The sequence below is a fragment of the Triticum aestivum genome, chromosome 6D (genome assembly GCF_018294505.1).
Source record: "Triticum aestivum cultivar Chinese Spring chromosome 6D, IWGSC CS RefSeq v2.1, whole genome shotgun sequence".
Taxonomy (NCBI): domain Eukaryota; kingdom Viridiplantae; phylum Streptophyta; class Magnoliopsida; order Poales; family Poaceae; genus Triticum; species Triticum aestivum.
In genome coordinates, this window is record NC_057811.1 from 52,687,794 (window position 1) to 52,715,059 (window position 27,266).

The window sequence follows — 27,266 nt, forward strand, 5'->3', positions numbered from 1 at the left end:
GGACGTCTTCATGCTCTACAGCCTCACCAGCGGCTCCTATTGTTAGGTTGATCTCTCTCCCGTTCGAGCCCAACGGGTCGAACGGCCCCTGACTCGCGCCCTGATCGGGGGCGCCCAACCAAACCATGGTTGGTGGGCCCCTGTGACCCCGCGCTATATAAACAGAGGTGGGGGCAGGGGCACGACTTACGAGGTTAATCGCTGCCACAATCCCCACCTACAATCCCTACTGATCTAGGGTTAGCGCGGTGCTCACGGGAAGCTCCACCACCGTCGCCGTCCACTCTCTGTCCACGTCGTCACCGGCCCCTACTTCATCATGGCCGGCACTGGATCGAGCTCGTCTGGACAGGCAGAAGGTAGGTTCACCAGAATGATCTAACCTATCCGATCCAAAGAATCAATCAATGGTATCAGCCAGATCGGGTTAGACTTTTTTCGGTTGAAAAGAAATCACAGAAAGAATCCCTCCCCCTAAAGAACCCTAGAAGGGCAAAGAAATCTAAAAGAAAAGTTGTGCCGCCGTCATGGCCGCACCTGTTCCTCTCGATCCGGACGCGCATCGGCAAGCCGAGGCGTCGGACGAAGAACCACCCCGAAAGGGGCAAAGGGCACCGCAGCCTAACCGCTCGACGGCGGCGCGCTCACCGCGAGGTGGACGCACAGCCGGCGAAGGGGAAGGCAACGGCGCATGCTCCATCGAAATCCATCAGGCGCAGAGGAGGAGAGGTGGCTCTCCCGTGTCTCTCTCTCTCTGTTGCAGTGGAGATGAAAAAGAAAATCAAAGGGGAAAATGAAATAGAGGGTCGCGCGCGCGGCGAGGTGGCTTCGGGTCGCCGTTGCGAGCGGCCAAACCTAGCTCGCCGGTGGCCTCTGGCCCCGGCCGCGGAGACAGATCAGAGGACTGGCTCCGCCCTCTCTGCAACAGAAGAAAAGGAAGGAGAGAAGGGGGAAGGGAGGGAGGACGCGCGACCGGCGAGGAGGATGGCAACGGCGCCACCGCCAACTGCTCCGCCGTCCTCGGACACAAGGGGAGCAGATCCTCATCCGCGCCTCTCTCTCTCTCTCTGTCGCGTGAGAAAAGCGGGAAAAAAGGGAAAGGGGCCTCGCGCTGGGGCGGCTCGCCGCCGTCGCCGGCGGCCGAGGCACACACTCGTCCCTCTCTGCCACTGCATGCGGTGGACGGAGTACTGACAGAAGAAGAGGGAGGAGAGGAGGGGCAGAAGTGGCTCGCGCAGCGCGGCGGGTTTCGTCGGCGTGGTCGGCGGGCACAGAGACGCGCGAGCGGCGCGGAGAAGGGAGGGATTGACCGAGGCTGCGCTCGACTCTCCCTCGCTCACCTGTTTTGTTCGAGCGAAACGCGCGCCTGGCCGTCGGATCTCCACGGACGGTGCAGATCAAAAACCTAAAGCGGCGCTGGGCCTTTTGGGCCAAAGAGGAGGAGGCAGCGCTGGGCTGAGGCCGGTGGCCCAGACCGAGGCGAGTCCGGCTTGCGCGAGCGCGCGGAGGAGCAGGCCATGGGCCGCTGCGGGCCTCCCGCGCCAGGCCGAGGCCGGCTGAAGCTGCGTGTTTTTTTTAATACCATTTGTCAAGTTTTTGGGCAGATGTCAAATAGTTTTTCTATGCAAATTTTTCCTACGAAAATTTTGCTTAGAAAATAGCAAAGTAAACAGAAAAAGTTTCTGAAAATTAAAATAGAAAATTTTCAGAAAAATAAATGTTCATGAAATTTACAAAGAAAATAATAAAGTTCATGAATTTTTATTTGGTCAAAGAAAAGTTTCTGTAAAGAATAAAAAGTTCATGAATTTTTATTCATGTTTTTCCGCTACGTAAACAATTAATAGTGCTCTTTTACAAAGAAAATAAAAGTTTAGATAGAATTATATTTAAAGAGCATATTCAAATAATTATTGAAATGAAATGATTATGTTATTTTTATGACCAACGTTGTTAATAACATGATCATGTTTTATTATTGAAAATAAAAGTGCTCTTTTAAAAGTGAATAGAACTAAAGTAAAAGATTAAATTGTTGCTTCTCTAATGCATTTTTGAACCAACCGGTTAAAATTGCTTAGAGAGTAAAATAGTACATAATTGTTTTTAAATAGAATATTGTAAAGTTTCCGCTGCAAAGTAAAAGTTTTATCCTCCAATTAAATTGGAACCAACGGGAAAATTTAATTGGAAGAAAATGCTCTTAGCAATGTTTTTCCCCTGTGGGTGAAATAAGATGCAGATAGTTTTCGCTATGACAAAAGAAATATATTTGTTTTAAATATGGTATTGTTATTTTATGACCAACGTTGATGATAACAATGCTATAATTCTATGAGTCTTATGTTCAAAGTTTAAATCTCTGATAATTTTTGTATCAAAGTGATCAATTTTTTAGAGAACGGATAAAGATCAAGAAATGCTCTTGAACTAGAGAAATGTATAATTCTTGTTCCCGCTGCAATAAAGTTGATGATGATGATTAATTCTTAGCAAAGTTGTTTAATAGAAATACTATCATCACATTGTTTATGAGTTATATGCATTATTTCCATTTCCGCCCAACGGTGATATTGAATTAATATAGAAGGATGATGTTTATTCTAATTCTGCCACAACGGTGATTTAGAATATAAAAGAAGGTTTCAAAAGTTCATGTGCATTTTTTAACCAGACCAACGTAGGGTTATTTTTATGCCCATTATTGTTGATTATTGGCTATGTTTTCTCAGACTAAAAGTTTTCCATGCTTTCATTCGTGAAAGCGAATGGCTGGGTACTTGTGACCCGAAAGATGACTAAGAAAGGTCATAACGTGAGGGAGTACGTTCTCTCTAAAGAATGGCATCAAAATAAAAGAGATAGATCATTGAGAGTCTTGGTTGATGAATGTCTTTCATGTACTCTCTATGAAGAAGATTTTTCAGTCAACATGATTTGAGATAAAAGAAGCAACATGCGTGTTTAATTTGACCAACGTCGGATCAAGCATGTGTGTCAAAGAGCATTTGGATTTATTCCTAAATTTGATGATTGAATATGCAGTCAAAAGAGCCAATTCTGGCATTTATGTTCCCGCACGGCGGGAAAAGATGATTATGATAAAACCTGCATGGCGGGAAAAGTCTGGGAAAATATCTGCGTAACGGGGTAAAGCTGACATAATATTATGTCAAAAATCCCGTATGGCGGGAGAAATTCTGGCAAGAGAAAGTTATGATAACTCATGTGCTTTTAATGTATTCCACTCTAGGAGAAAAGAATGGAGTAGTTGAAAGGCGCAATCGTACACTTATGGATATGGTGCGCAGCATGATGAGTTATTCCACCTTACCATTGGGATTATGGATGGAGGTGCTTAAAACCTCCATTCACATTCTCAACAGAGTGCCAAGCGAGTCGGTGACCAAAACACCATACGAGCTGTGGACAGGAAGAGTGCCCTCCCAACAACACTTCAGGGTGTGGGGTGCCCTACTGAGGCCAAAATGTTTAATCCAAACATTGCAAAGTTAGATCCCAAAACAGTAAGTTGCCACTTCATTGGCTATCCAGACAGATCAAAAGGTTTTTGTTTCTACTGCCCTGACAGATATACAAAGTTTGTAGAAACAAGACATGCAGTCTTCTTAGAGGACGAAATGATGAGGGGGAGCTTGGTAGCTCGGAAAATTGATCTTGAGGAGAAGAGGGTGCATGCACCTAATCCGATGATTCAGGAGCCATTTTTTTCACTACCAGTTGCAACTCCACCCATGACAGCTATGGGGGAATACCCGGAACCTGTCCGTCAGGAGCCGACTGAACCCGATGTTGAGCATGAAAGGGAGGTGCAACAACAAATTTTAGAAGAAGTGCCAGAAGTTGAGGCACAAAATGTGCCAGAAACTGAGGCCCTTAGAAGGTCTACAAGATCAAGAAAGTCAGCTATTTCTACTGACTTTAAAGTTTATAACACAGAAATGGTTCATTTGGAAAAAGATCCCACCTCATATGAAGAAGCCATGAGAAGCCCTCATTCATCGAAATGGATGAAGGCAATGGAAGATGAGATGAAATCGATGAGTTCCAAAGATGTTTGGGACTTAGAGGAAATTCCTAAAGGAGCCAAAACAGTAGGCTGTAAATGGGTCTACAAAATTAAGTATGACTCTAAAGGGAATATAGAAAAGTATAAAGCACGACTCGTGGCAAAAGGATTTACACAAAGAGAAGGGATAGATTACAATGAGACATTTTCTCGAGTCTCATGTAAGGATTCCTTCAGAATCATAATGGCATTAGTTGCTCATTGTGATTTAGAGTTACATCAAATGGATGTTAAGACGACATTTCTGAATGGTGATTTAAAAGAAAAGGTCTACATGAAACAACCCAAGGGTTTTATCATGGAAGGCAAGGAAAATATGGGATGCCGCCTGAAGAAGTCCATTTATGAATTAAGACAAGCCTCTCGGCAGTGGTATCTAAAGTTTAATCAAACGATTAAAAGTTTTGGATTTAAAGAAAATATTGAGGATAATTGCATTTATGCAAAGTTTAAAAATGGGAAATATATTTTCCTAATCTTGTATGTGGATGATATCCTGCTTGCTAGTAGTGATGTTAGTCTACTACAAGAAACAAAGAAATACTTATCCTCAAATTTTGACATAACGGATCTTGGTGAAGCATCATATGTTTTGGGCATAGAAATTCACCGAGATAGGAACAATGGAGTCTTAGGACTATCTCAGAAAGCATATTTAGAAAAGGTTCTTAAAAGATATAATATGCATGCGAGTAAAGCCACACCTGCTCCAATAGTCAAGGGCGATAGTTTTGGGAAATTCCAATGTCCCAAGAACCAGTATGAGATCGATCAAATGAAAGCAGTACCATATGCTTCGGCAGTTGGCAGCTTACAGTATGCACAAGTGTGCACTCGCCCTGACTTAGCTTTTATCACCGGGGTACTCGGTAGATATCAAGAGAATCCAGGCCTAGAGCACTGGAAGATGGTAAAGAAAGCATTGCGTTATGCGCAAGGCACGAAGGACTACATGCTAATATACAGGAGAAGTGATTCCCTAGAGATAAAAGGGTATTCAGACGCAGATTTTGCGGGGGACAGAGATGATAGAAAATCCACGTCGGGATACGTCTTCACTCTCGCTGGGGGAGCTATTTCGTGGAAAAGCTCCAAGCAGTCGATAGTTGCATCATCCACGATGTATGCAGAATTTATAGCATGCTTCGAAGCCACGGGGCAGGCGATATGGCTAAAGAAATTTGTACCCGACTTGAAAGTGGTAGATTGCATTCACAAACCACTAAAGATGTACTGTGATAACCAACCCGCAGTATTCTATGCTCACAACAAGTCGAGTAATGCTGCCAAAACAATAGAGATAAGGTATTATGTTGTGAAAGATAAAATCCAGGATCAAACTATAAGTCTCGAGCATATAAGGACAAAGGATATGCTTGCGGATCCGCTAACGAAAGGCTTACCACCCAATGTGTTCAAGGAACACTTAGCCGGCATGGGTTTAAGGGAAAGCCTTATGATTCCTGGATAGGCCCAAAAGGAACAGAATTTGTTTCTGAACATAACGTATGTTGTAGTTGCATGATTCTATCGGCAATTAAGCTATGATGATGAAACATGCTCTATGTACCAATATGTGATGAAACAAATAAACTAGAAAGTATAAAGTTAAAAGTAAAGTTGAGATCAAGGGGGAGAATGTTAGGTTGATCTCTCTCCCGTTCGAGCCCAACGGGTCGAACGGGCCCCTGACTCGCGCCCTGATCGGGGGCGCCCAACCAAACCATGGTTGGTGGGACCCTGTGACCCGCGCTATATAAACAGAGGTGGGGGCAAGGGCACGACTTACGAGGTTAATCGCTGCCATAATCCCCACCTACAATCCCTACCGATCTAGGGTTAGCGCGGTGCTCACGGGAAGCTCCACCACCGCTGCCGTCCACTCTCTGTCCACATGGTCACCGGCCCCTACTTCACCATGGCCGGCACTGGATCGAGCTCGTCTGGACAGGCAGAAGGTAGGTTCACCGAAATGATCTAACCTATCCGATCCAAAGAATCAATCACCTATGTCACGGCCTTCTCCATCCCAGTTACAGGCTATGCACACCACCACGATGTCTGCCATGTGCTTGAGAGAATTTCTCAGAAGAGTCACAGGCTCACGCCTTTATCAGAAGCAAGCGACAGGACGAGCAGGACCGCGAATGCGGAGGGCAGCGACCACCTCACCGGAGGGAGACTTGGTCGGTGCGGTGGGGAGGTGGCATCAAGTTAAACATTGATTGAAGATTCTGTCACGGGTTCCTCACAGAATATGACACAACTGAATATGGAGATCCTGCTGTTGAGGACGTTGAGCCACACGAAGATTCAGAAGTTTCTTGCCTCATGAATTGATGAGGACAAGTTAACTGTCTTCTTTGGCACAAGATAACACATTCAGAAGTTGTTTGCCTCATGGATTGATGAGGACAAGAACAAACATTGAAAGGGCTGGAATATCTTCACAGTTAGGAGCCAGCGATTAAACTTAACATAGATGTGACGTTCTGATTTTCCAACGGCTACAAATCTGTGAAAATATACCACCTTTTCTGTATACAGTAGAAATACTTGCAAGGATAAGACACACGCACATCTTACTTTTCTTTTAAGTTTTCAGGAAGTCATGTACTAACAACCGTTGTGAACTCAAAATGCATGCACATTAGAGTTTATGGCACCAAAACTCGTCACTGCCCATTATCATTAGTTTGTGGACATATATTCATTTGTGATGTGCATGCTTAAAATAATGTCATGTGAATATTTGTACAGTAAACACCAAGGCAAACCATTGTTATTATACAAGAAAAATTGTCAAGTGCTTGGTAGTCCACAAAGTACCATCTTCGTCCAATGGTTCTTTTTTATCAGGTATAAAACCAGCTGCTCTTTCCAAAGTTGAAGATGCAGAAGATTTCATAGAAATCTATCTAGCTCCAGTAGATGAAAGACTTTCTGCAATATATTTTGGTGAGTATCTAATATTTATTAATTGTTAGTGTGTTAATGATGGAAGATATTTTGGTGAGTATCTATCTTTTCTCCAAGTTAACGACAGAAAAAAAAATTGTATGAACATTTACTTGCTCTTTTTATTGATCAGTGGAATTCTTGTGAATTTTCTGAAGCTCCACAACTCTGCAACCAAAAGAGGCTCTCTGAACTTGCCGCTGACTCGCCTAACTGCTCCTGCTGCTCTTGGCTGCCTTCGGATGAAGCTACTGCTTGTGTGCTAGATTGGATGGATAAGCCAGAACGCAAACTGAATGGGAAAAGAATGGGAGCATATGCATTGGTTGCAAACTAAAAAAAAAGGAGAAGATAAGAGTATGTGGTGGACAAAGCTCACCAGTTTATCGACAACTAGGTGCTGCCTTTGTTTTTTAAAGCAAGACTTCCCAAATATTATTTTGTGGATGTAAATTTGTATCTAATAAAATTGAGTAGGTTGACTTTTACAATGATTGTGTAATATTGACACATTATTAGTAGTTTTCTATAATAACTACTATGTTACAATGAGTTCAAACATACTCACAATGCAAGAAAAACTGAAGCTTTTGGATGCTGTCAGCCGTGGAGGGCGATGGGCGCCTAAAGGGGGGCGGGGAGCTCAGAGGAGGAGCAGAGACCGAGAGGGCCGGAGGCGAAGGGGAGGGCCGGAGGCCGAGGGCAGGGGAGGGAGAGGACGAGAGAGCCGGCCGGAGGGGAGGGACGCTTGCCGCCATCGCCTTCAGCAGTTCAGCTAGATTGCGGAATGGGGATTCGTTTTCACGAGACGAGGAGCTCGGTTGGCGTGGCTGCAGTTTGGGCTGGACTTAGTACATGGCCAAATGACAATGGACCATCGCCAAAAATAGTGCAAAAATTCTTAGAAATAAAAGTTAATATTAAAAAACATCACCATAAAAATGATATCATTTTAAGAAATATTCTCAAAAAATTGAAAAACATCTTCTCAAAGAAGATAAACATGTTTTTCTAAAGAACAAAAAATAAAATTGATTGATAAATGTTGCATAATGGCACGTAGAACAAGTTACATTTTATTTTTCGCCCGGTGCAACGCACGGGCATTTGTACTAGTAATAATAAAGCACGGGTTGAGTCTGTCGGGTTCACCGTGGCGGTGTTTTTACACAAAGGTCCATGTGCTTTTTAGGAATTAAACCCGCAATCCATCCACCAAAGTAAAAAATGATTCGCTAGGGTATTCCTCCCCAACTTCCCCTCTGCGCCGCCACACGTGAGAGACGCCCCATCCCAACCACCCGACTCCGCGTCTCCCGCCCGAGACCGGCCGCCGCTGCCGATGAGGGCCACGCCGGCGCTCCCTCTCAGCCCGCCTTCCTCCTCTTTCCACTCTGTTCCCCTCCTTCTCTCTCCGCCCTCTGGTCAGCAGCGACCACCCAAGCTCGCCCCGATTCATTGCCCTCTCCTTCCGTCCAGCTTGGGTCCGTCGTCGGTCGTCCATGGGGTGAACGCTGCGCCTCCTCCTGAAGCTCCTATTTTTGTGCCGCCCCGCCTGCACTGCCCACCAGCGCTTTCCGAGAACTCATGGTCGCCTTCTGCCAAGCTGCCGGATTGATGGCCGGCCGCCGCCATGACCGACCTCAACCTTCTGCACGCCATGGGGAGTGGCCATGGAGGCCGCACCTTCGGCCTCTCGCTCGCCGCCAGCCAGGACCTCCGCCAACATCTCATTCATCTATATCAAGGACCGATCTACGTCACATGAGGTTGACAGCAGTTCGGCCAGGGGCATCACGACCACATCCTGATATCCGCTGCCTTGGGCACGGCCACCACTGCTTGCCTTCCTTGGAGCAAGGAATTATGAGCTCTCCCGTACACGGCTGAAGCGCCTACAGGTGTGCGTGTCTGTGTTTTAACTTTTGCTCATTCTTTTGTTTCTGAACAAGTGAATTTCTCTTGCTGGAGCGTTTCATTGAAAAGGAATTTGGTTCTGAAGCTACTCTTGAAGCTTACGATCTGAAAAACACAGGGGAATTATTTTGCTCTATGTTGTGTTGTGGTTCCTGCCCAAGAGGTGGCAACAGTTCAGACTTCAGACTTAGTAAGCCATATGCTAATATCTCAGAAATAAATTAAATATCATAAGAAAGGAGCAGCAACCTTAACTGAACATAGAGTTGCGTTATACCTCAAAAAGATAGATGTGTTGATTTAGTTCACCTGTACTGAACATATTACTTTCTTCTATGGCATGCATATTCAGAATCATGGGGTCAGGAAAGCAATGAAAGTTAGCAACGGGAGAACGTAGCGATGTCTGAACGGCCGTCTGCTACTGAAGCTCATCCACCGTCCTCTCTCTGATGAGATCAAAAGCCTCTTCGCTCCTTCACTATGAGGTAATGAATCACCCAAACAGACAATGTGCATGACAAGTTCTGCTGCTGCAAAGATTTCTTTAGGACCATCGACATGGATGTTCATGTCAGGATTTCTTTAGGAGCATCTACATTCAGGAAAATATGTATGCATGTTGAGAAAAAATATATTTTAAGATGTGTGTTTTATGATATAGTTCAACCAATACATATTTTTTTATGGATCATTCGCATTTGGCAAGTTTTTACTCACACTGCATTTTCAGCTATGCATGTGAATGCTTGGGAAGACACTACATGCATAGTTAACTTTTGTTCTGGTTCAATTCTTTGATTTTACTGACACTTTTCTACCGAGAATGCTTTGCCATTAATTTTTGTCCCCATTGATCTATTTTCCTCTTAGCATCATCCATCATCATTGCCCCATGACCCGACTTGCTTTCCTGAATGCACGAACAAACATCTGCTCTGTATGCACGGCAAAATTTAGTTTCATTCAATGCCGTCACATGACCCCCTTACAGTATGTGATCCTTTGGTTCAGATGTGGCATTTTCTCATTTGATTGTTCATTAAATTTGCAAGCGAGCTATTTTAGTTAGATGCTCTAAAAGAAAATGAAGGGTCGTTCCAAGAGGTTAGTGTCAAATAAAAAAATTCCAAAGAAATGTAGTGCAAAAGAATTTGTACAGCTCTTTTTATAGGATTAATTCACTCATACAAATAGGTGTGGCCCATAGAAAAACAAACATATGAACTCAACCCACTGAATTTTCCATGAAAAGATTTTGAATCAAAGAGACCCAAAGGTGGAATAAAAGGATTACCGTGGCCACAACTATTATCAAAATGTTTCTCAGATGTGGAAATATGGAGGGGAAGGATCCTCGACCATCATGCCGCGTCCCTCGACCAGAATCTCCATCAAATCTTGTCGCATTGCAACTTTCAGAGTAACGTCCACTGTCGCCGGCGGAGGAAAATCATCCGCCGAGCCGTCCAATGTCAGGTTCACCGGCGAAAGAAGAACATCCGTCGAGCCGTCCATCGTCTGAGGCGGCTACACCAGAGGTATGTCTCCCCTTGAAAGTTAATCAGTGATACAAGACCCTGTTTCAGTTTGCTATTTCTGAAAAATTGGCGCTACTTCCGATTGCTCTTCAGATTCTGTTTTTCCCCTTAGTTCTCTGTATGTTCATGTGCTTCCCATTGAATCTTCAGTTCTCAAATTCGTTGCAACTTGCAAGCAACCCTGGTGCAAAACCTAGATGCCTAGATTGATGCGTAAAAAAAGACTAATGACTTGCGTTTCAGTTTGGGACATGCATGGCTGCATGTGCGTATCTACATCCACTCATTGGTTCACTTAGCACATATAGTGGTGTATGGATCATTGCTCATCTTCTGGCCATACAATTCCAGAAAAGAAAGAGTTTCGGCCATATCGTGCTCACATTAGCATCAAATAGCTAACACGGAGTTAAATACTGAGATGTTACTTTATAATAGCTTAAAAAACAAAAACTTTAATGGCTTATTTTTAATTCATATGTTTCAGTAGCCGTCTAAAGAATCATGACATGTGGCCTTCTGACTTTTACTTTGCTGGAGGCATTAAACCAACTACTTCCTCTGTTTTTTTGATTTATTTTGCATTATGTTTCAGCTAATCAGCAATACAAGCCCTTTGTTTCAGTTTATTTTTTCTGAAAAATTGGTGCTACTAGCCAAGGATTGAACCAAGAAATTTCATGTTGCTGACTACATATACCTGAACATGGTGGCTTGAACTTGGTTACCGTAATTCTTGGACATGATGCTAGAGTGATACCTTGCATCTTTCTCAAAATAATGGTACACTTGTCATACGTGTCAGGAGGCTTGGCGTGTGGTAGAAGAAAACAGAGAATTCCTGCTAGAATCCATTTGCTAGCCTCGACAGTGAATTGCATAGTGAAACTCGTACTCCTCAAAAACTTCCATTGTACCAAGATGGTGGTGATCTGTATGTAGTATATGCTAAATATGTCGTGTTATGACCTTAATATGTCACAAGAGTTCCCCCCCCCCCCCCCCCCCTCATGGCTTGCAAAACGGAAACTATATATATTCACTTCGGCTTGATATTGTAACAGATGCCCGTGCATTAATCTGTGCAAATATTGCCAATTCAGACTAAACCGTGTGTTGCAGGTTAGTCTGCAGAATACTGTATTTTTTTAGGGGTTATTAAGAGTACTGTACAGACTAAACTTGGAATTATATTATACTGTATATGTCAAAGTGCTATGTAGCACCTCCTATTTAGTCAGGCTACTGCAACAACATATATCTGATGTCCGATTGCTGACAGAAGGTCCTCAGCCTGGTAGAATTAGGTTGGTGTGAGCTTGGTTTGATTCGGCCCGGTTTTGATGTGTGTGTGTGTGTGTGCAGCTGCCAGAGGCGTCCGATCGTACTCAGGTGGAGTCCAAGGAGGTTCGGCTCTTAGACATGCCAGCAATCACTGTCAACGACACTGACGTGCAGATTGTAAGTTCCCCCTCTCAGTCCTGATATATTGATGCGAGACACGCTGCATTTACATGATATTGCTAGGACCGCATGCAAATTGCATACTTTGTTATACATGCTGCTTATTGGACCTCAAGAATAGAGTTTACACCATATACACGCGGTTAGTTTGTTCCTTTTTCTGTTGTCCTGATTATATTCCATCACAGATTCAGAAACCAAAAGTGGTCAAGGACTCGAGTTGCAGGGACTACTTAATTTGTGCAGAATATATTTGATATGTTCTGATCCATAACAAAAATAGTATTCTTCATTTGATGGTTTGTTAGATGTTATGTGATAGTTTGTGAGTTGTTCCTTCGATGTATCTGAACTGTGATGTGGTTTACAGGGTTAGACTAGGTAAGTCTTCTTTTGGTTCTGCATCCAAAATAGCCATATGGATGCAAGTACTTTAGACACGTATCTGTAATGAAACTGTTGCAGGTGGTGCTCTGTTACTTGGAAACCAAAAAGGACATAAACGAAGTGTGCACATATATAAGAAAAATATGTCTTCCCATAAACTAAAACATCAAGGTTATACAAATAGAGAAAATGAACCAGTGGCCATCATGGTGAAAGTAAAAAAAACTTAGGATTTGGTTGTCTATCTGATGCATAAGTAAGCAAGCAGGGGCCATGTTGTCAAGGAGGTTAGCCATCTGTGTTAAACCAGTACTGTAGAGATGCTAAATCAGTACTGTAGTGATGCTGCTAGACTAGAGGCGGTGGTCACTGATGAGGTGAAATGGTAATTTATGTAGTAACATCCCAACTGTAAACTGACTATGATGTACTACCTCTGTTTCAACTGATTCCACTGATAGTGCTTCTAACGGTTCGAGGTTTACCTTTTATTTTTTATTGTGACTGCAGAAAATGGATGACATCACCAAACTGAACATTGCATAGGATTTTGATAACCGATCTTCAAAAAAAAATCCGAATCAGGTATTTCTGGAGCCATCGCCTATGTCACCAACTATGTCAACATCTACTCCAGTTTCTGAGTGTTTTGAATCGATTGTGCCCGAATCAGATAATTAGATAGATCGTGATCCATTGACATCACCTCCATCCCCATCGAGCTCGACATTATCTCATGTTTTTTCATTACATGATGTCAAGGAACCAGATTCACATAAAGAGATCAAAGTCGATGAGACATATGATTATCTCCCACAAGGTATTTGTTTGATTTATTATGTGTACTTTCGTAAATTATAATCAGGAAAATCCAAAGTAAAATGGGCATGTCAAATAGTATCAATTCATCTCGAAATGTCAAATGACTCAAATTTCCGATTCCATTTTTGACATCTAAACGCATAACTAATATTGTTTTCCTACCAATATGCTTGTGTAGGGAGCCCAATCGGTGGAAGGTGATTTGTCAAAGAGAATTCTAGCAGCCAACAGTTAATAGGCGGTGAGCAGGGAGACAATGAACATGTAGAGCTGGAGTTTTTTTTAGAAAGCAAAGCTGGAGTTTGGTTTGTACTTAAGACATCACTTAAGAAGTTCTTCACCACATGTAAATTTTTTTGGAGCTTCCAAGGATATACATTTTTTGGGTTGCCAATTATAAGAGTTAATGGAGTGCTTTAAAATTTGGTGTTTGTGGGTTATGAAATGATAATATTGTGGAAATTGCAAGCACTACGGTGTCATGTACTGTCTTGATCCATAGTTATTTTATAGTTGTTTGTCATTGGTTTTATGTGTTTCCTCTTTCGCTTTTACTATAACAAGTGCAGATTGAGTTTCTATATAAACAGAAAATTTCTTAGAATAGCATGTACTGCTTGTGTGTGTCGGTCAAGTCTTTCAATGGGCCAAGCCCAAAAAATAGTGCAAAATAAATTACAAATGAAATATAATATTCCAAAAAAATGTTCATCACCATAAAAATGATTACATTTAAAAAATTATTCTTGAAAATAAAAAACACCTTCTCAAATAAATATATATTCATGTTTTTCTGAATAACACAAATAGAATTGATTGAAAGACTATTCAATAGACAACTACTCTTTCATCGGGGAGCTGAAATGGTTAGGACAAATATTGCTAGGATACGTCCAAATTTTATGGTCCAAAAGGAAATAACCTTATTTCTAACGTTTGCAAAAGTTGAATTAAAAAGTGTTGCATAATGGCGTATGGAGCAAGTTATGTTTAATATTTCGCCCGGTGCAACGCACGGGCATTTGTACTACTAATAGTAATAGCAATAGTAATAGTAATAGTAATAGTAATAGTAATAGTAATAGTAGTAATAATAATAATAATAATAATAGTAATAATAATAATAATAATAAAGCACGGATTGACTCAGTGGGTTCACCGTCACAATACGCTTTCTTTCTATAAATTTACGCTTTCAGTTTAAATTTAAAACATATATGTGAGGTGGTACTAATTCGGGGAACCACGTCGCAAAATTTTCGTACGTACATGATATGTCGTCTGCATTACTACCTGGGCCTCATCCTCGATACAACTTTGCCAGGCTGGGCTAAATCGCCTTACTGGGCCTTGACCCGAAATCGGCCCATGCAAAAAATATGACGTGCAACCGAGATTAGGCAGAAAATAAACGTCTTTACATGGGATCGAACTCACAATGTTGCACGTCGAGGCCCAAAGCTGCAACCAGCACAGCTAAAGCATCAGGATACAAAACAAAACTTTTGTTTCTTTATAAATTAGTACCACCTCGCTGCTTTACAAGCCGTTCTACCGATTTATAGATGTTTCCGATTCAATATCAATAAGCAGCCTGGAGAATTAATTAGTAATAATGGGCCTTGTCCGGTTTAATGAGGCATGGCATGGCAAATGCACAAACAATACTACAAATTAAGTGGAGCTCAATATGCAACGAGTTGCATAGTGATGAAACACCACATCAATTATTTAGTTCTCTCTTGTTTATGTACCCAACAATATTAAATGTTATTGAACATAGCAAGGGGTGAAGCATAAGTAAACTAACTATTTAGGCAAAGTTTAAATGAGGCCGGAACAACAAACAACAATTCCAGAAAATCCCCATATGCATATTTTAGATTTGGCACTGTTCTGCCTAAAACCATATTTTATTGTTGTTAAACAGGGAAATAAAGTGCAACATGTTAATCTATGCATTTTTCCACCACATTTACATATAAAGTTTATTTAAAATGGAGCTACGGTTATTTAGTTATGAAATAAACCATGTTAGCATGACATTATGCAAAATAAACACAAACAACATTTTAAACATTTTTGACATGGATGAAAGCAGCATATTATGAAAGTAGATGAAATTCTAAGCATTTTACATATATAAAACATTTTAAACCGAAGCACGGTTGTGGAGTTATTAAATGCATGATCATGAAGGACTTTTCTGTAAAACATCGTTCTCTGGAATAATTGGTAAAGGGTGGAAGGCTCGGCCTTATGCCTCAGGTTTTGTTCCACTCTTGCCGCCCTAGTTCCCGTCATACCGGTGTTATGTTCCTTGATTTTGCGTTCCTTACGCGGTTGGGGTTATGGGACCCTCTTGACAGTTCGCTTTGAATAAAACTCCTCCAGCAAGGCCCAACCTTGGTTTTACATTTGCCTCACCTAAGCCTTTTTTCCTTGGGTTTCCGGAGCCCGAGGGTCATCTGTATTTACCCCCCCCCCGGGGCAGTGCTCCTCTGAGTGTTGGTCGAAACTAGAGCACCGTGCGGGATCGTCCCTTGGCAACTTGGGTTATGTTGGTACTTGTACGCTTAGATTATCCGGTGTGCCCTGAGAACGAGATATGTGCAGCTCCTATCGGGATTTGTCGGCACAGTCGGGCGGTCTTGCTGGTCTTGTTTTACCATTGTCGAAATGTCTTGTAACCGGGATTCCGAGACTGATCGGGTCTTTCCGGGAGAAGGAATATCCTTCGCTGATCGTGAGAGCTTGTGATGGGCTAAGTTGGGACACCCCTGTAGGGTATTATCTTTCGAAAGCCGTGCCCGTGGTTATGTGGCAGATGAGAATTTGTTAATGTCCGGTTGTAGAGAACTTGACACTTGACTTAATTAAAATGCATCAACCGCGTGTGTAACCGTGATGGTCTCTTTTCGGTGGAGTCCGGGAAGTGAACACGGTTCTTGTGTTATGATTGTGCGTAAGTAGTTTCAGGATCACTTCTTAATCACTTTTAGCTTCACGACCGTTGCGTTGCTTCTCTTCTCGCTCTTATTTGCGTATGTTAGCCATCATATTTGCTTAGTGCTTGCTGCAACTTCACCTCATTACCCCATCATACCTATAAGCTTAAATAGTTTTGATCTCGCGGGTGTGAGATTGCTGAGTCCTCGTGACTCACAGATTCTACCAAAACAGTTGCAGGTGCCAATGATACCAGTGCAGGTGATGCTACCGAACTCAAGTGGGAGTTTGACAAGGACCTTGGTCGTTACTACGTTTCGTTTCCTGATGATCAGTAGTGGAGCCCAGTTGGGACGACCGGGGATCTAGCATTTGGGGTTATCTTCCTTTTTCTTTTGGATTTATTTGTAGTCGGACTATGTGTGTACTTTGAATGATGTATGATGTATTTATGTATTGTGTGAAGTGGCGATTGTAAGCCAACTTTTTATTTCATTCTTGTTCATTACATGGGATTGTGTGAAGATGACCCTTCTTGCGACAAAACCACCATGCGGTTATGCCTCTAAGTCGTGCCTCGACACGTGGCGTGTGATTAGCGGGCATCAATAAGGAAAAATAATGGCGTGATTAGAGGGTATAAATATGGAAAGAGAATTTCGAAATAGAAAAAGGAGAGGATAATGACCATATAATACCAGCTTTGTGATCCTTTGGCATAAATAAGGAAGGTGAGCTCCTAAAACAAGGAAGAAGGAAGGAGATAATAATATATTGCAAAGGAATTATAATACGAGGGCATGATTAGTATACATAAATAAGGAAGGAGAGTTTAACAAGAAAGAAAGAATTATAATTCATCATTACTAATGCTTAGTGAGATTTTTTTTCACGACAGCTTATAAATAATGCCTTTAAGATTTAAAAATTAGGGGGCCTTTTAAGATCAGAATCGTCGTATAAAAATCATATTAAAAGCATTGTATATGTAGCATGCTTCTTAATGTACAATTGGAAAAAGGCTTCCTCACCTACTAGCATTGCAACGCTCCGCAACGCATCTGGGGATGAAGCCACGTAAATCTCTCCTCACTCTAATTAATTTCTCTCTCCGATGAATTCAAAGGTGGGCCCACACTAACTAATCACTCCCCTAATTCAACTATGGGGCCCACACTAACTAATCTCACCCACCTGAATTCGCGTGAATTGGCCACGCTCGTACAATTGATATGAAGTATTACTAGACCTTGGTGCGCGCCTTCCTGCCGTTGCCGGGTGGCATCATTGAGATGTTCTTCGGACATGTTGCTGGATATTTATATCTTTTCCCTAATAATAGAGCACGGATTGACTCTGTGGGTTTACCATCACAATATGCTTCTTCCCGTGATTTTACGCTTTTAGTTTTACAGTTTTAATTTAAAACATATTCGAGATGGTACTAAATTTTGTTGGGTTCTCCGTCACGGCGTATTTTCAGAAAAGTCCATTACGTTTTGAAGAATCAACCCGCAGTCCTTTTTTAACAGGCTAACTGAGATAACGTTTCATTTTTGCAAAAACGTCCATGTAGTTTAGTATATTCAACCCGCAGTCCTCTAAACAAACACATCACGGCAGATCCTCGTCCTCATCATTTCAAAAAAAGATCCTCTTCCTCTTCCCCACGCACGAGCGGGCGCACCGCCGCCGCCGCCGCCTTCCTCGCGGAGTCTGCGGCCGAAGGATCGGTCGGGGCGCACCGGGTCTAGGACGGCCTTCTGTGGGGCGCAGTGCGAGCTCTCGGCTCGGGGCAGGAGGCGGCTCGATGAAGAGGACGTGGGGCGCATCGCTCCTCTCCTGGTGTGACGCACGAGGGAAGGAGGAGGGGATCGACCCAAGACGGGAGCTGAGGCCGGCGGCGCCCTTCACACAAGCCTCATCGGCGGTGCCCTCTACACAAGCGTCACCGGCGGTGCGGCGGGAGAGCTCCTACCCGTCCATAGGTGCGGGGATGCAGATCCGCGTCGCCAGCCTGTATTAGGCCGAGGTTGACGCGCCGGCGCAGGGGTCACCGTCCATCTTCGTCAGGTAAGCGCGGACATTCTTCTCACTGTCGTAGTTGCGGTGCTTGGGTCGCGAGGAGGCGATGCGTGTTTGCTTTGCTGTAGGTGCTTTGGCGCTGTAGATAACACTTCTGGTTCTCCTCCATGCTCGCAGGACTCCAGAGTACTCCAGCAACAGCCACTGGACGACAGGTAAGCATGCATTGTATGACCTTAGCTAATTGCGTACATACAAGTTTGGATGAATTTCAAGAGATGGAGCACTCTATCCAAATAGGAGAAGTGTTAGTTTAAAAGGGTACAATTTTACAATGGTTTTCATGGGGAGCAAAGTAATCACCAACGGCAAATTTAGGTTCTAGAATTGACATATATTCAGTTCCTTTTTTTATAAAAGAGAGTGCCCTCTCCGATTTTCATTAGAAGAAATCACCGTGTCTTACATATATTCAGTTCCTGGAAGAACAAAGAAGTTGCATGTCCTTTTCGTCTGAAAAATCACATTGATCCTTGGAGCATGATGGGCACAAATCGCACATATGTCCTGTACTGCACACACGTGACGGCAAATGATTTTTCTGAATGCCATTGTTGTCCGGTACACAGTGTTTATCAGTGAGTAATTTGCCCCTTTCACAAAGTGATGGTACTGGAGTATAGGGGAAGCATCATATACCATTGGTTTTGTTGATAGATTGAACCACAAACTGGTACAATGTTTGAGATATAATGTTTTCTATCTAAATGTTGTTTCATACAGTTAATCATTGGTTTTATTTGAGAGATTAAACCCAAATTAGTTTATGCACTGAACTAGAAATAACACAACTACATATTGATTTTCTGCTTAAATTTCACAATAGATATTTTGCCGGATGACCCACTGTATTAGGATGCCACATCCTTTCTTCCTCACCCAGCACACGGCATTCCTGTAAGCCTCATACTGTCGAGATGTTTGACGAGATGTGCATCAATAATTTCAGGAAGTCCGTGTGCTCGATTTGAGTGTGACAGGTACGTCGTTGTGTGCTTCTCAGTACAGTAGATTTACCACGCGGGGTGGTGACTGGGAGGCTGGGACATGCTGGCACGGTCAAACAGCCGGTTGACTGCGATCAGGGTGCTAGAGGCTCTTGGGGTCGCAGCCCGCTCGCCTGCTGGACGTAAGTTTTATAGCCTCTTTCTGTCAGTAGATGCTCTTGGAGTAGAGATATCATCCAGACTGTATCTTTAGTGAAACTTGTAGCTATGCAGCTTGGCCCTACTATTCATGTACTATCTCATATTCTCATGTATTAGGTTTTGTAAAGTTTCAGCTCGGCCCTATGCCATGTTCATTGTTAGTGTTTACTTACATATTATTTGCATCATTCTCTAGAAAAACATATTTATGTATGTGCTCTCCTTTCTCTATCTAAAAAATCCGTTATGCTGTCCTGGGCATATCACCAGCAAAATCTGTGAGAGATGTCACAACAACAGTTCCATTGTACTGATATCATAGGAAAGGCATATTTGCTACATACTAAAGTTGAAGAAATGTTTTCGCAAAGAAGATTCATTTTGACATTGCTTGGCATGCATCTAGGTCATGTTTTTATTAACACTAATGAAAGCTGTACTTCTATATGTGAATAGCTTCAATTCGATTTCCTCCTATATTTTCTGGTAATTCATCCCATCAAATAGTTTGATATTTTTGTCATTACTTACAAAAATTGATAACCGCAACAATCTGATCAAGTAGTTTGATATTTGTTGTCCTTATTCCAATTTTTTTTGATACAATTGGGTGCTAATACGATCATGGCCTGAGATCATTAATGAGCAAGGACATGCATAGGGATATGGGTTCTTTCTACTGATGCATAACTCCGTAATGATGAAAAGAAGAGCAACATATCTCCTTTATCCAACAATTTTTGTCCGAAACTAATCATGATATTTTCTTTGTACAGGTATAATGTTGATTATTTAGAGACCTCATCTTCATGAGACTAGCAAGGGATGGACATTCTGAAGAAGAAGAGATGAGGTGAGTTTCTGAAGTTCACCGTCCAATCCAAGTATTAAAGGTGAACATTACTATTCAAAGGGACATAATTAACCTGTTAAATTATTTTTAGAGCAAGAAACCAGTTATTATCTAACCGAATAACTATAAACTAGCTACTTTTTCTAAAATGAGGTGTCGTCTTTAAATAGAGGAGATGGACTGGAGAGGGGGCTTGAGAAATGCTTATTAGGCTAGAGGCGTATGATTTTTTTCTCCCGTTGCAACGCACGGGCATGTTTGCTATAATAATAAAGCATCCAGTGGAGGGGCTTAGAAAAATAGAAACGGTTCTATTTGATATACAATGTAATTCAGAAATTAATGGCTGGAGGATCCTAAACTAACATATGGCATTTTGTTTCAATTTCTCTTTACATGATTGTGTTACTTATGCACAATCACCATACTTGGCATAGGTGCTGAAATATGGGATGGGCTTTAGGCCTATCTAGAAATTTCTGAAAATCTCTAAGGGCCCATGTGGGTTATATGACACTACGTGTAGTGGGAAGTTTAGTCCCATCCCGGATGTGGAAGAAGAGATGAGGCCCTCGCGCACTCCTCCTCCGCCCGCCGCGCTGCGGGTTGCGGGATTAAGCCGAGCCGAGCTCACACCTACGCGCTTATTTTTGCCAGTCGCTAACGAAGAGTTTCTGACAGCTGGGCCACGATCTGAGACGTCGGATCGTGGGCTGTCACGGACTCGGACGTGGGTCGAGCCCACGTCTCTCCACGCGGCTGCGCCTATATAAGTGTACGGTGTCTCTGAACCCTAGCCGCCTCGATCAGATCGCATCGCATTTGCTCCACGCGCACGCCCACTGTCGTTCCGTTGCTGCTGCTGCCGCCGGTGACTCCATCCCGTCCGCCGCGTACACGGTCGACGGGAGAGCAGGTCTCCGAAACCCCGTCTCTCCGGTTCCTGTACGGGAAAGAGGCGAATAGGTTTTTGGGAAGCGACTACGCGACTGCTCGCCGTTCATCTACTTCCTCTACGTCCGCGTCGTCCTCGTCATCACCATGTCCACCGACGCCGAACGTGCCGCCGCCGAGAAAGCTGAAGCCAACAAGAAGGCCGCCGAGGACGCTGCTGCCGCCACCACCGCCGCGGCGTCTGCATGGCCCACTGGAGGGTATAACGCGTTTATCCCGCTCCTGTATATTTTCGTATTAGCAGTACTAGCAGTATGTGTAGATTTGTCTACTGTTTGCTTAGTACGTGCATGTTTAGATCAGAGTCAGTACGTCATCAATTCAGTCAATGCCATGCTAGTGATTTATCTATGGATTAAATTAGTCGAAAAATTGCCTATTTACTCAGCAATCCAAAAACCTATCATGTGTAGGAATTTTTCAGCAAGTGGCTTTGCCGCTGCACTGAAACCGGATAAGTTTACCGGTACGTACTTTAAGCGTTGGCAGACTAAGACCACTTTATGGCTCACGGCTATGAACGTGTTCTGGGTCACCGGTGTCTCCACGGGAACGATTGCTCCTGAACAGGAGAAGGCGTTCAAGGAGGCCACCGTTGTGTTTCTTGGAGCAATTCTTAGCGTGATCGGAGATAAACTGGTCGACGCATATCTACATGTGCATGTCGCCAAGGAATTGTGGGAGGCGAATCTAAGTTCAGGGCCGCCGATGCCGGGAGCGAGATGTATATTATAGAGCAGTTCCATGATTACAAGATGGTTGAAAACCGTCCTGTATTCGAGCAAGCTCATGAGATAATATGCATTGTTAAGGAGCTTGAGCTTCTTAAGTGCGAGTTACCGGGTAAATTTGTTGCGGGCTGCATAATCGCTAAGCTCCCTAATTCCTGGAGGAACTTTGCCACCACTCTGAAACATCAGAGGCGTGAATTCTCTGTGGAGGATGTCATTAGCCATCTGAGTGTTGAGCAGAATTCGAGGGCAAAGGACTCGCATGGAAAAGGGGCCGAAGGGACTTCTATCGCCAACATGGTGAACCAGAGGAACCATAACTCCCACAATCCCAAGGGAAAGAACGGTGTCCAATAGAATACCGACTTTAAGAAGAAGGGTAAGAAGATCTTCAAGAAGAACAAGAAGGATGAGGGCTGCTTTACTTGTGGTTCGGTTGAACATTGGGTCAACAAGTGCCCAAACAAGTACAAGAAGCCAGGACAGGACTCCAAGTCTGTCAGCATGATTGTGGGCAACAATGAGAATGGTGCATCTGGGTACGGTAATTTATTTACTGTTTATTCAGTGTTTCAGCCCAACAATTGGTGGGTGGACACAAGTGCAGGTGTTCATGTGTGTGCTGACATTTCATTGTTCACTTCTTACCAGGTCACAGGCCACGGGTCCGTATTGATGGGGAATGGCGCGAGTGCTTCTGTTCATGGTGTTGGCACGGTCGATCTGAAGTTTACTTCGGGAAGGATCGTGCAACTGAAGAACGTGCAGCATGTCCCCACCATCAAGAAGAACCTCGTTAGTGGCTCCCTTCTATGTAGAGAAGGGTTTAAGTTGGTTTTTGAGTCTAATAAATTAGTTGTTACGAAATATGGACTCTTTGTTGGAAAAGGTTATGAGAGCGGAGGGATGTTCTGCCTTTCCCTCACAGATTTTTGTAATTGATACGTCCATTTTGCATCATGCTTTTATATCAATATTTATTGCATTATGGGCTGTTATTACACATTATGTCACAATACTTATGCTTATTCTCTCTTATTTTACAAGGTTGACATAAAGAGGGAGAATGCCGGCAGCTGGAATTCTAGGCTGGAAAAGGAGCAAATATTAGAGAGCTATTCTGCACAACTCCAAAAGTCCTGAAACTCCACGGAAGTTATTTTTGTAAATAATAAAAAATATTGTGCGGAAGAAATACCAGAGGGGACCCACACCCTGGGCACGAGGGTAGGGGCGCGCCCTACCCCCCTGGGCGTGCCCCCTGCCTCGTGGGCCCCCTGGTGGCCCTCCGGTGCCCATCTTCTGCTATATGAAGTCTTTCGTCCGAAGAAAATCATAAGCAAGCTTCGTGACGAGACTCCGCCGCCACGAGGCGGAACCTTGGCGGAACCAATCTAGGGCTCTGGCGGAGCTGTTCTGCCGGGGACACTTCCCTCCGGGAGGGGGAAATCATCACCATCGTCATCACCAACGCTCCTCTCATCGGGAGGGGGCCAATCTCCATCAACATCTTCACCAGCACCATCTCCTCTCAAACCCTAGTTCATCTCTTGTATCCAATTCTTGTCTCTAAGTCGAGATTGGTACCTGTAGGTTGCTAGTAGTGTTGATTACTCCTTGTAGTTGATGCTAGTTGGTTTATTTGGTGGAAGATCATATGTTCAGATCCTTTATGCATATTAATACTCCTTTGATTATGAACATGAATATGCTTTGTGAGTATTTACGTTTGTTCCTGAGGACATGGGAGAAGTCTTGCTATTAGTAGTCATGTGAATTTGGTATTCGTTCGATATTTTGATGAGATGTATGTTGTCTCTCCTCTAGTGGTGTCATGTGAACGTCGACTACATGACACTTCACCATTATTTGGGCCTAGAGGAAGGCATTGGGAAGTAGATGATGGGTTGCTAGAGTGACAGAAGCTTAAACCCTAGTTTATGCGTTGCTTCATAACGGGCTGATTTGGATCCATATGTTTTATGCTATGGTTAGGTTTACCTTAATACTTCTTTTGTAGTTGCGGATGCTTGCAATAGGAGTTAATCATAAGTGGGATGCTTGTCCAAGTAAGGACAGCACCCAAGCACCGGTCCACCCACATATCAAATTATCAAAGTACCGAACACGAATCATATGAACGTGATAAAAACTAGCTTGACGATAATTCCGATGTGTCCTCGGGAGCGCTTTTTCCTATATAAAAGTTTGTCCAGGCTTGTCCTTTGCTACAAAAAGGATTGGGCCACCTTGCTGCACTTTATTTACTTCTGTTACTTGCAGAGAATACCTTGCTGAAAACCGCTTATCATTTCCTTCTGCTCCTTGTTGGGTTCGACACTCTTACTTATCTAAAGGACTATGATAGATCCCCGATACTTGTGGGTCATCAGTAATAAAGTCGTGAACCATATTCATTCGAATGTTAATGAATCTGAAGTTTGGCATTCACGTCTTTGTCACATTAGTTTCGGTGTTATGACGCGGCTAGCTAAGTTGGATTTAAACCCGAGTTTCACTTTAGCCAAAGGTTCTAAGTGCCTTTCATGTGTGCAAGCTAAGCAACCTCGCAAGCCTCACAAGGCCGCGGATGAGAGACACTTGGCACCATTAGAACTCATACATTCCGATCTTTGTGAGATGAATGGTGTGTTGACTAAAGGTGGAAAGAAATACTTCATGACATTGATAGATGATTCCACTAGATATTGCTATGTGTATCTGTTAAATACTAAAGATGAGGCTCTACACTACTGTAAAATCTATAAGGCAGAAGTTGAGAATCAACTTGAAAATAAAATTAAACGAGTCCGGTCAGATCGTGGTGGAGAGTACTTCTCGAGTGAGTTTGATTCCTTTTGTGCGGAACACGACATTATTCATGAGAGGACACCTCAGTCAAACGGGGTTGCCGAGCGGAAAAACCGTACTCTAACTGATTTGGTTAACGCCATGTTAGATACATTGGGTTTATCCAAGGTATGGTGGGGGGGAGGCTATATTGACGTCATGTCATGTCCTGAATAAAGTTCCGACAAAGGATAATGAGATCACTCCCTATGAGAAATGGGCGAAAAGAAGGACAACACTCTCGTACTTGCGTACTTGGGGCTGTTTGGCGAAAGTCAATGTGCCGATCCCCAAAAAGCGTAAGCTTGGACCCAAGACTGTGGACTGCGTTAATTTGGGCTACGCTAAGAACAATGTTGGCTATAGATTTCTAGTAGTGAAATCTGAGGTACCTGACCAGAAGGTCGGTACAATTATGGAGTCTAAGGATGCTACATTCTTCGAGGATATTTTTCCTATGAGAGATATGCAAAGCACTTCTAGAAAGGAATCTGAGGAGACTCCTGAGCCTGCCATTCCTATGGATTATTATGAACAAACACATGATAAAAATCCTGAGGAGGATGACGAAGAAACTCTTGGTAGGGGCAAGAGACAAAGGACTGCAAAGACCTTCGGTGATGATTTCTTCGTGTACTTCGTGGATGATACTCCCACTTCTATTTCAGAAGCGTATGCCTCTCCAGAAGCTGACTACTGGAAGGATGCGGTCCGTAGCGAGATGGATTCCATCATGGCTAACGGGACATGTGAGATCACTGACCGTCCCTATGGTTGCAAACCATTGGGATGTAAGTGGGTGTTCAAAAAGAAGCTTAGGCCTGATGGTACGATTGAAAAGTACAAAGCTAGGCTTGTGGCCAAGGGCTATGACCAGAAAGAAGAGGAAGATTTCTTTGATACTTATTCACCTGTGGCTAGACTGACCACCATTCGAGTATTACTCTCGTTGGCGGCCTCACATGGTCTTCTCGTCCATCAAATGGATGTTAAGACGGCTTTTCTAAATGGAGAGCTAAACGAGGAAATCTACATGCAACAGTGATAACCCACAAGTATAGGGGATTGCTACCTCTTGAGTACTGTGTTGGTTTTCCCTTGAAGAGGAAATGGTGATGCAGAAAAGTAGCGTAAGTATTTTCCTCAGTTTTTGAGAACCAAGGTATCAATCCAGTAGGAGGCCACGCACGAGTCCCTCGCACCTACACAAACAAATAAATCCTCGCAACCAACGCGATAAGGGGTTGTCAATCCCTACACGGTCACTTACGAGAGTGAGATCTGATAGATATGATAAGATAATATTTTTGGTATTTTTATGATAAAGATGCAAAGTAAAGAAAACAAAATAAAAACGGCAAAAGAAATAGCTAAGTGTTGGAAGATTAATATGATGGAAAATAGACCCGGGAGCCATAGGTTTCACTAGTGGCTTCTCTCAAGAGCATAAGTATTTACGGTGGGTGAACAAATTACTGTTGAGCAATTGACAGAATTGAGCATAGTTATGAGAATATCTAGGTATGATCATGTATATAGGCATCACATCCGAGACAAGTAGACCGACTCCTGCCTGCATCTACTATTATTACTCCACACATCGACCGCTATCCAGCATGCATCTAGAGTATTAAGTTCATAAGAACAGAGTAACGCCTTAAGCAAGATGACATGGTGTAGAGGGATAAACTCATGCAATATGATAAAAAAAACCCATCTTGTTATCCTCGATGGCAACAATACTATACGTGCCTTGCTGCCCCTACTGTCACTGGGAAAGGACACCGCAAGAGTGAACTCAAAGCTAAGCACTTCTCCCATTGCAAGAAAGATCAATCTAATAGGCCAAACCAAACTGATAATTCAAAGAGACTTGCAAAGATAACCAATCATACATAAAAGAATTCAGAAGATTCAAATATTGTTCATAGATAACTTGATCATAAACCCACAATTCATCGGTCTCAACAAACACACCGCAAAAGAAGATTACATCGAATAGATCTCCACAAGAGAGGGGGAGAACATTGTATTGAGATCAAAAAAGACAGAGGAAGCCATCTAGCTAATAACTATGGACCCGAAGGTCTGAGGTAAACTACTCACACTTCATCGGAGAGGCTATGGTTTTGATGTAGAAGCCCTCCGTGATCGATGCCCCCTCCGGCGGAGCTTCGGAACAGGCCCCAAGATGGGATCTCACGGGTATAGAAGGTAGCGGCGGTGGAATTAGGTTTTTGGCTCCGTCTCTGGTAGTTTGGGGGTACGTAGGTATATATAGGAGGAAGGAGTACGTCGGTGGAGCAACGTGGGGCCCACGAGGGTGGAGGGCATGCCGTGGGGGGGGGTAGGTTCGCCCCCCTACCTCGTGGCTTCCTGGTTGAAGTCTTGACGTAGGGTCCAAGTCCTCTGGATCACGTTCGTTCCGAAAATCACGTTCCCGAAGGTTTCATTCCGTTTGGACTCCGTTTGATATTCTTTTTCTGCGAAACTCTGAAATAGGCAAAAAACAGCAAT

The 27,266-nt window shown here is 43.3% G+C and overlaps 2 long non-coding RNA genes across 8 annotated transcripts in view; both read left to right on the plus strand.

Moving 5' to 3' along the window:
- Positions 1–8,296: 8,296 nt before the first annotated feature.
- On the plus strand, positions 8,297–13,650 carry LOC123143474 (uncharacterized). Of its 6 annotated transcripts, none has more exons than XR_006470855.1 (7): positions 8,297–9,155; positions 9,318–9,453; positions 10,388–10,506; positions 11,872–11,967; positions 12,868–12,942; positions 13,031–13,177; positions 13,358–13,650. It is a non-coding gene; the product is annotated as an uncharacterized lncRNA (long non-coding RNA). The 6 variants fall into 6 exon arrangements; XR_006470856.1 differs by having other exon boundaries at positions 8,297–8,949; positions 9,084–9,155; positions 9,318–10,506; positions 13,120–13,177; XR_006470859.1 differs by having other exon boundaries at positions 8,297–8,949; positions 9,084–9,155; positions 12,868–13,177.
- Positions 13,651–17,788: 4,138 nt separating this feature from the next.
- LOC123141044 (uncharacterized) overlaps positions 17,789–27,266 on the plus strand; it is a 28,934-nt gene continuing 19,456 nt past the window's right edge. For both annotated transcript variants that reach the window (XR_006470135.1, XR_006470134.1), the window contains exons 1-4: positions 17,789–18,201; positions 18,331–18,368; positions 19,163–19,342; positions 20,138–20,254. This is a non-coding gene — a long non-coding RNA (uncharacterized lncRNA). The remainder of the gene's footprint in view (positions 18,202–18,330; positions 18,369–19,162; positions 19,343–20,137; positions 20,255–27,266) is intronic.